This window comes from Pleurodeles waltl, chromosome 2_2, assembly GCF_031143425.1.
Source record: "Pleurodeles waltl isolate 20211129_DDA chromosome 2_2, aPleWal1.hap1.20221129, whole genome shotgun sequence".
NCBI classification, from domain to species: domain Eukaryota; kingdom Metazoa; phylum Chordata; class Amphibia; order Caudata; family Salamandridae; genus Pleurodeles; species Pleurodeles waltl.
Window position 1 is genome coordinate 159,458,593 of NC_090439.1, and position 8,704 is coordinate 159,467,296.

Genomic DNA, 8,704 nt, shown 5'->3' on the forward strand with positions numbered 1-8,704 from the left:
GGACTGTTTTTGGTCTGCATTCAGTTTCTTTTTTCGCTGATCCGGTGATTGACTTTTCTGGAACTTCATTTGAGAACTTGCTTTTCTGCATTTGGAACTTTGCACTCTTTTAACCTTTTATCATGTCTCTACTTGGAGATGCACCAGTTGAAGCTGTTTTTGACCTGAAGCAATTGGATAGTTATAACAAGACTCAGCTAAAGCAGTTTTGTAAAAATTTTGGTTGTCCCATTAAGAGCTCTTCCAAGAAGGATGAGCTGAAAAAGGCGCTGAGGACCTGGGTGACAACCAGAAGCACTGGAGGGCACACTGAGGATGAGGAGGATGAGGAGAGAGAGCAATCAGTACAGAATGGTATATTGGGGGGCCTGTTATTCCCAGGGAAGGAGTCTCTAGGGCAAGTAGCAGTGTATCCTCCAAGGGTCTGACACCTGAAGAGTTACAGGACAGACAGGCAGAGAGGGAGTACCAATTGGAGTTGAAAAAGCTCAGTCTAGAGGTGGAACAGAGAAAGCTGGCCATTGAGGAAAGGAAGTTAGCCATGGCTCATGAGCTCAGTTTAAAAGAGATAGATCAGAGGAGTCAGTCCAGTAGAGATGGTGGCAGCAATCCTACAGTGCAGCCTGAGAGAAGGGTACACATCCCAAAAGACCTTGTGAGGGATTATAAGAGGGATGATGATATCTGCTTGTGGTTCAAGGGTTATGAGTCAGCTCTCCACATGAACCTGGTCCCTGAAGCTCATTGGGGGGCAGCCCTGTGGAAGCATTTTGAGGCAGAGGGGAGGGACACACTGACAGCCTTAGGGGATGCTCAGGATCTCACCTACCCTGTCATGAAGGAGGCCTTACTTACCAGGTATGGTCTCACCCCTGAGCAGTACAAGGAGAAGTTTAGATCCTACAAGAGAAAGGAATCCCAAACATGGTTGGAATGTGTTGATTCTTTTTGCAGGTCACTGGATGGTTGGGTGAAGGGCAGTAAGGTAAACACGTATGAGGGGCTTTACAATTTAATTGCTTGGGAGCACTTGTACAGTTTATGTTTTCCAGAGCTGCGCCAGCACCCCATTGACAGCAAGCTGACTGACCCCAGGAAGCTTGCACAGGAAGCGGACCGCTGGGAGAGCACCAGGGTCCAAAAGAGGTATGGGGGAGACCACGCCAAGGGTGGGCAGGGTCCCTCTCAGAAGAAAGGGGGGGGTAAGGGCAAACAGGGGGAGTTCTCTAAAGGGCCCCAAACTGATTCCCAGGGTAAGGATTCCCAACCCCCCAGTGAAAAGAAGCCATGGTTGTCCAAAGGGAAGCCAGTGGCAGGTGGTCCCCCACGTAAGTGCTATGCATGTGACCAGGTGGGTCATGTGAGGGCGGACCCCAAATGCCCCAGAAGTACACCGGCACCCACTGGTGCACCGTCCCAGGGTTTGGCCAGTGTAGCGCTTGGGGAGGAGTTGGTTTCAGGTGGGTGGGAACCAGCAGAAATGACCCTTGTCTCACTAGGGGACAGTGAGATGGTCCAGAGAAACCTAGTGCCTGATAACACTAAGAAGTACAGGCAATGGGTGACCATCAATGGACAGAGGGTAGAGGCTCTGAGAGACACAGGAGCCAGTGTGACTACAGTGAGGAGTCACCTGGTGTCTGAAGAGCAGATTGATCCCCGGGTACTTCACCAAGTAGTTGCGGTAGACAACTCTGAGCGCCTCTGCAGAGTGGCGCAGGTTCCCTTTGAATGGGGGGGGGGTCTCAGGTTCCTGGAAAGTAGCTGTGAGTCCAACCATGCCTGTTGATTGTTTGCTAGGTAACGACCTGGAGGATTCCCCTTGGAAGGAGGTGGAACACAGGTCTCACTTGGAGATGTTGGGTCTGCCTGGGTGGGTATGCGTATCCACCCGGTCTATGGCAGCCAATCAGGGTAGTCAAGAGCCCCTGGAGCCTGAAACAGTGGCCCAGGGGACCGCCAAGAAGAGGAAGGGCAGGGGGCGCGGGAAACCGGCCCCAGAAGTTCCCACGGTCCGGGAGGAGGCAGAGCCTGAGGGTGATGCCCCGGAACCTACAGGGGAACAGGTGGCTGAACTGGGGGAGGTCCCTGAGCTGTCACAGTGGCAGCAGGAAGGGGGACCCACCAGGGAAGCATTCTGCACCGCGCAGAAGGAGTGCCCTACTCTTGAGGGCCTGCGGCAGCAGGCTGCAGCCCAGGCGGCTGGCGAGGCGCCAGGTACTCACCTGATTTACTGGGAGGATGGCCTCCTGTATAGTGAGCCTAAGGTTCCTGAGCCTGGGTCAGCTCGTATGCTGGTGGTACCCCAGTGCTTCAGGGCCTTCCTACTGGGTTTGGCTCATGATGTGCCTTTGGCAGGACATCTAGGGCAGGACAAGACCTATAAGAGGCTTGTCTCCCACTTTTACTGGCCCTTGATGCACAAGCAGTCAGCTGCTTATTGTAGGTCTTGTCAGACTTGTCAGGCAAGTGGCAAGAGTGGGGGGAAATGCAAAGCTCCCCTCCAACCTTTACCTGTAGTCAGTACTCCCTTTGAAAGGGTAGGAATTGACATTGTGGGGCCTCTGGATCCCAAGACAGCCATGGGCAACAGGTTCATCCTGGTCTTGGTGGACCATGCCACGCGGTACCCAGAAGCCATTCCTCTAAGGACGGTCACTGCCCCCGTGGTGGGACGTGCCTTGATGGGGGTTTTTACCCGCATGGGGTTCCCCAAGGAGGTGGTATCTGATAGAGGTACAAACTTCATATCCACTTATATGAAGTCTCTGTGGAAGGTGTGTGGGGTAACCTACAAGTTCACCACCCCTTACCACCCCCAAAGTAATGGTCTGGTTGAGAGATTCAACCGTACCTTGAAAGGCATGATTCAGGGCCTGTCAGAGCCCTTGAGGCGTAAGTGGGACGTCCTCTTGCCATGCCTTCTGTTCGCTTACAGGGAGGTGCCTCAAAAGAGACTTGGCTTTAGCCCCTTTGAGCTCATCTATGGCCACCCTGTGAGGGGACCGGTCAGTCTGGTGAAGGAGGCTTTGGAGAAAGCTCCTAGTAAACCACCCCAGGATGTATTTAGCTACATGCTGGCACTAAGAAACCAGACTGCCCGCTTCAGGAGTCTCGCTCAGGAGAACCTGGAAGCAAGCCAGGAGGATATGAAACCGTGGTACGACCAGAATGCTACTCTGGTTGAGTTTCAGCCTGGACAAAAAGTGTGGGTCATGGCACCAGTGGAGCCTAGGGCTCTCCAAGATAAGTGGACTGGGCCTTTTGAGGTGGTGGAAAGAAAGAGCGAGGTCACCTATCTGGTAGACTTACAATCCCCCAGGAACCCTTTGAGGGTCCTACATGTCAACCGCCTCAAACCACACTTTGAGCGAACTGAGCTATCCATGCTCCTAGCGACAGATGACGGGGTGGAGGAAGAGAGTGAGCCTCTTCCTGACCTCCTGTCTGCAGGAGAGAAAGATGGGTCTGTGGAGGGAGTGATCCTCTCCCCCTCCCTGACTGAGGAACAGCAGAGGGACTGTCGCCACGTGCTGGGACAGTTCGCCTCGCTGTTTTCCCTGATCCCAGGAGTCACACACCTGTGCACACAAGATGTGGACACTGGGGACAGTACACCTGTTAAACATAAGGTTTACAGGGTTACTGACAGGGTCAGGGCTTGCATTAAGGAGGAAGTCTCCAAAATGTTAACCCTAGGGGTTATTGAGCGCTCCAGCAGTCCTTGGGCCAGCCCAGTGGTCTTGGTCCCAAAGGCTGCTGCTCCTGGTGCCACTCCAGAACTTAGGTTCTGTGTGGACTACCGGGGTCTCAATGCGGTCAGCAAGACTGACGCACACCCCATCCCCCGAGCTGATGAGCTCATTGATCGGTTAGGAGCTGCCAAGTACCTCAGTACGTTTGATTTAACATCTGGGTACTGGCAGATTGCCTTAACTGAGGGGGCAAAGGAGAGGTCAGCATTCTCTACCCCAGATGGGCACTTCCACTTCAATGTGATGCCCTTTGGGATGAAGAACGCCCCTGCCACCTTTCAGAGGTTGGTCAACCAGGTGTTGGCAGGACTGGATGAGTTCAGTGCTGCCTACCTGGATGACATTGCTGTGTTTAGTTCCACATGGGAGGAACACCTGCAACACCTCTGGAGAGTGTTAGAGGCCCTGCAGAAGGCAGGCCTCACTATTAAGGCGAGCAAGTGCCAAAGAGGGCAGGGTTCTGTGGTGTACTTAGGACACCAGGTGGGGAGTGGCCAGGTGGCACCCCTACAGCCTAAGATTGACACGATTCTGGCTTGGGAGCCTCCCAAGACCCAGACTGAAGTGAGAGCCTTTTTAGGTCTCACAGGATATTACCGGAGGTTTGTTAAGGGATATGGTACCATTGTTACCCCCTTAACTGAGTTGACTTCCAAGAAGCAACCCAAGAAAGTGATCTGGACAGAGGCTTGCCAGAACGCTTTTGATGCCCTGAAGGCTGCCATGTGCACAGCACCTGTGCTGCAGGCACCTGACTACTCCAAGGAGTTTGTTGTGCAAACAGACGCCTCAGAGCATGGTATTGGAGCAGTACTCTCACAGCTTAATGAAGAGGGCCTAGATCAACCCGTAGCCTTCATTAGCGGGAGGTTACTACCCAGGGAACGTAGGTGGAGTGCCATAGAACGCGAAGCGTTTGCTGTGGTCTGGGCACTGAAGAAGCTAAGACCCTACTTGTTTGGGACTCACTTCCGAGTTCAGACCGACCACAGGCCCCTCAGATGGTTAATGCAGATGAGGGGTGAGAATCCAAAACTGTTGAGGTGGTCCATTTCCCTACAGGGGATGGACTTTACGGTGGAACATCGTCCTGGTACAGAGCACGCCAATGCTGATGGTCTGTCCAGGTTCTTCCGCCTTAGTGATGAGAACTCCCATGAGGTTGGGTAGTTGCTCCCCACTTTTAGCTGGGTGTGACACGTGTTAGACTTTTCATCCTTGGCGTGGTCTCCCTTAACTTTTTGCCTCTGTTCCCCAGGTTGTTGATGTGTGCTGGACTCTGATTTTATTGTGTTTGTTACTCTGGGCACTTTACCACTGCTAACCAGTGCTAAAGTGCAAGTGCTCCTGTTTAAAATATGTACGTAATTGGTTCTCCATGATTGGCATATTTGTTTTACTGTTAAGTCCCTAGTAAAGTGCACTAGAGGTGCCCAGGGCCTGTAAATCAAATGCTACTAGTGGGCCTGCAGCACTGGTTGTGCCACCCATAAGTAGCTCTGTAATCATGTCCCAGACCTGCCACTGCAGTGTCTGTGTGTGTATTTTTACACTGTAAATTCGACTTGGCAAGTGTACCCACTTGCCAGGCCTAAACCTTCCCTTTTCTTACATGTAAGGCAACCCTAAGGTAGGCCCTAGGTAGCCCCAAGGGCAGGGTGCAGTGTATGGATAAGGTAGGACATATAGTAATGTGGTTTATATGTCCTGACAGTGAAATACTGCTAAATTCGTTTTTCACTGTTGCAAGGACTGTCTCTCTCATAGGATAATATGGGGGCTACCTTTAAATATGATTAAAGCGTAGATTCCCCTAGAGAGTAGATGGACATGTGGAGTTTGGGGTCCCTGAGCTCACAATTTAAAAATACATCTTTTAGTAAAGTTGATTTTAAGATTGTGCGTTTGAAAATGCCACTTTTAGAAAGTGAGCATTTTCTTGCTTAAACCATTCTGTGACTCTGCCTTGTTTGTGGATTCCCTGTCTGGGTCAGTTGACAGTTGGGTTGTTTTTCACCTCACACCAGACAGTGACACAAAGGGAGCTGGGGTGTAACCTGCATTTCCTGATTAGCCATCTCTGCTAGGAGGGAGGGGTGGAGTGGTCACTCTCATCTGAAAGGACTGTGCCTGCCTCTAACAATGCCCGCTCCAACCCCCTGTGTCTGAGGCCTTGCCTGGGCAAGGCAGGATTTCACAAGTAGGTGTGAGTCCCCTTTGAAGAAAGGTGACTTCAAAGACTAAAATGGGTATAAGAAGGGCACCCAACTCTACAGACTTTAGAAACACTTCTGGAATCAAGAGGAACCTCTGCCTGGAGAAGAGCTGTTAGCTGAGGAGGAAGTGCTGCCCTGCCTGTGACTGTGCTTTGTGGAGCTTTCCTGCAGTGCTGCTTCTGCCAGAGTAAGAGGGCAAAGACTGGACTTTGTGTGCCTTCCATCTTGAGAAGAAATCTCCAAGGGCTTGATCTAGAGCTTGCCTCCTGTTGTTTGAAGTCTCAGGGACAGCAAAGACTTCCCTCTGCCAGCACCTGGAGCCTCTGGAGAGACTCCTACTCTGCCCTGTGGTGCCCATCCAGTTCCTGGGACCCTGAAAGGAGAAGCTGGCAGCCTAAAGACAAGAAAATCCACGCACAGAGCGGCGTGCGGGGAAAAGATCGACGCGAATCCGATCGGCGGCTGAAAAACGACGCGCCGCCAGCTCCGCGGCTGAGAAACGACGCTCGCAGGAAACGCGACCGAAGAATCGACGCACGGAGCAGGAGAAACGACGCGCAGCATCGCTGACGGAGGCTGGGAGATCGCAACCTGCGCGGCTGGATCGTCAACTCATCGTGCGGCTGGATTTTTGACTCGAGTACCGCCGTGCGGAGTTATTTTCGACGCACGCCCGCCCGTGCGGGGTTATTTTTGACGCACACCAGGTACATTTTCACTCTAGCAGCGCTAGTGTGTTTTTAAAACTACTTAAAGACTCTTTTTGATTTTTAATTAATAACTTGACTTGTGTATGGTGGATTTTTGTCGTTTTGGGTCTTGTTTTGTTTAGATAAATATTTCCTATTTTTCTAAACCTGTGTTGTCATTTTGTAGTGTTTTCATTGAGTTACTGTGTGTGTTGGTACAAATACTTTACGCCTAGCACTCTGAGGTTAAGCCTACTGCTCTGCCAAGCGACCAAGGGGGTAAGCAGGGGTTAGCTGAGGGTGATTCTCTTTTACCCTGACTAGAGTGAGGGTCTTTGCTTGAACAGGGGGTAACCTGACTGTCAACCAAGGACCCCATTTCTAACAGATCCCTATTGTACCCTTTAGGATTAATATCAGGGTTTAATAACTCAATACTGTTACCATTCTCTATCCTACTTAAATCTGAGGCTTTTATAATCGTAAACGGTGAGCACGAATCAGCATACACTCTTGTCATTTTGTCATTAATCAATATTATACACACAGGATATTGGGCACAATTATTACCATCTGTATTTACCTGCAGCACTATCTTTTTAACCATCTGGGACATATCTTCTGATTTCTTGCTGTCAAAAGATTTGATTGTGTCCCTGCACACCCTAGCGAAATGGCCTCTTTTATTGCACTTTCTGCAAATTGCTGACTTGGCTTGGCAAGAAGTGGAATTGGCCAGATGATTGCTACTCCCGCAACGGAAGAATGTTAAATTAGCTCTTGTATTTCCATACTTTTGAAGCTGTTTTTCACTGCTTTTAATCTTGAGAATTTTTTCCTCCCTTGCATCGTCTGTGATTTCATTCACATGGTCCTCAGAAGGTGGAGATCTGATCTCTTGTAGGCATATTGCGGTGTGTTCTATGGATCTTGCTATCTCTATCGCTTCCGGTAAATCAGGTTGCTTTTGTAATAGTTTCTCTTGTATCTTGATATTGTTTGTGCATCAAACTAATTGATCTCTAATGAGAGAATCATTCAGGTCCCCAAACTCACTTAAAGTACATAATCCTCTTAGTGCAGCTATATAATTAGTTACACTTTCCTGTCTTCCCTGACAGCGACAAAAGAATTTATGTTGTTCAAGTACGACATTAATTCTGTCTCCAAATTGTTTTTCCAGTTTTGAATACGTAGTAACATATTCACCCTGAGCCTGACCCTCAGGAATGTGTGGTTCAGGAAGGGATTCATATATTTTTCTACCATGTGTCCCCACATTATGTAGTAAGATATGTTGCTTTCTGATAGGGTTGAATTTATCTCCACCAATTGCAATTAGGTATGACTCAAAAGTTTAACCAATCCTTCCACAGAACATTTGGTTCCCCCATTTCATTCAAGAAAGGGATTGGTTGGGACATCCCTGCAGCTGCCATTGTACTAATTTAATTCTTTAAATAAATTAATTTCCCTGAAGAAGTCTCAATTACAATTCAAATTCCATACAATGTAAATTCACAACATGTAAAATACACATTACTAAACTTCACCTTTGTATTTATCACAGGGTGTAGAAGGAAGTAATATAGTGAATTAGAGAAAAGCTATTAGTACCAGTACAATCCCATCATGCATTGCTTTAAATTAGAGAAATGACCATAGTACAGAAAACCTTGCACTAATCAGCAGTTTCAGACTAGAGTTATACTTAAACAGGTAACATTTTCTTACTTAATACATAATTAATTATATTGTTAGGTTACGATTGAACAGGAATCTTCCACTTCTGGAACCGCTAAGACTTTCTTAGTCTATAGACAATTCAAATTTATTTCTAAGCTGTGCCAATCGTTGCTGCTGTATATGCACTTTAGAAGAAGCGTCTGTGCTTGTTGATCGTTAGCGTTAGCGGATTAACTGCTGTGCCTGTCAGCGTGGTCCCTGACAGGCGATCAGAGCGCTGTAAATTAAATAGCAATTAGCGCGTCGGAATAAAGCTGTGCCTGTCAGCGTGATCTCTGACAGGCGACATGAACTCCCA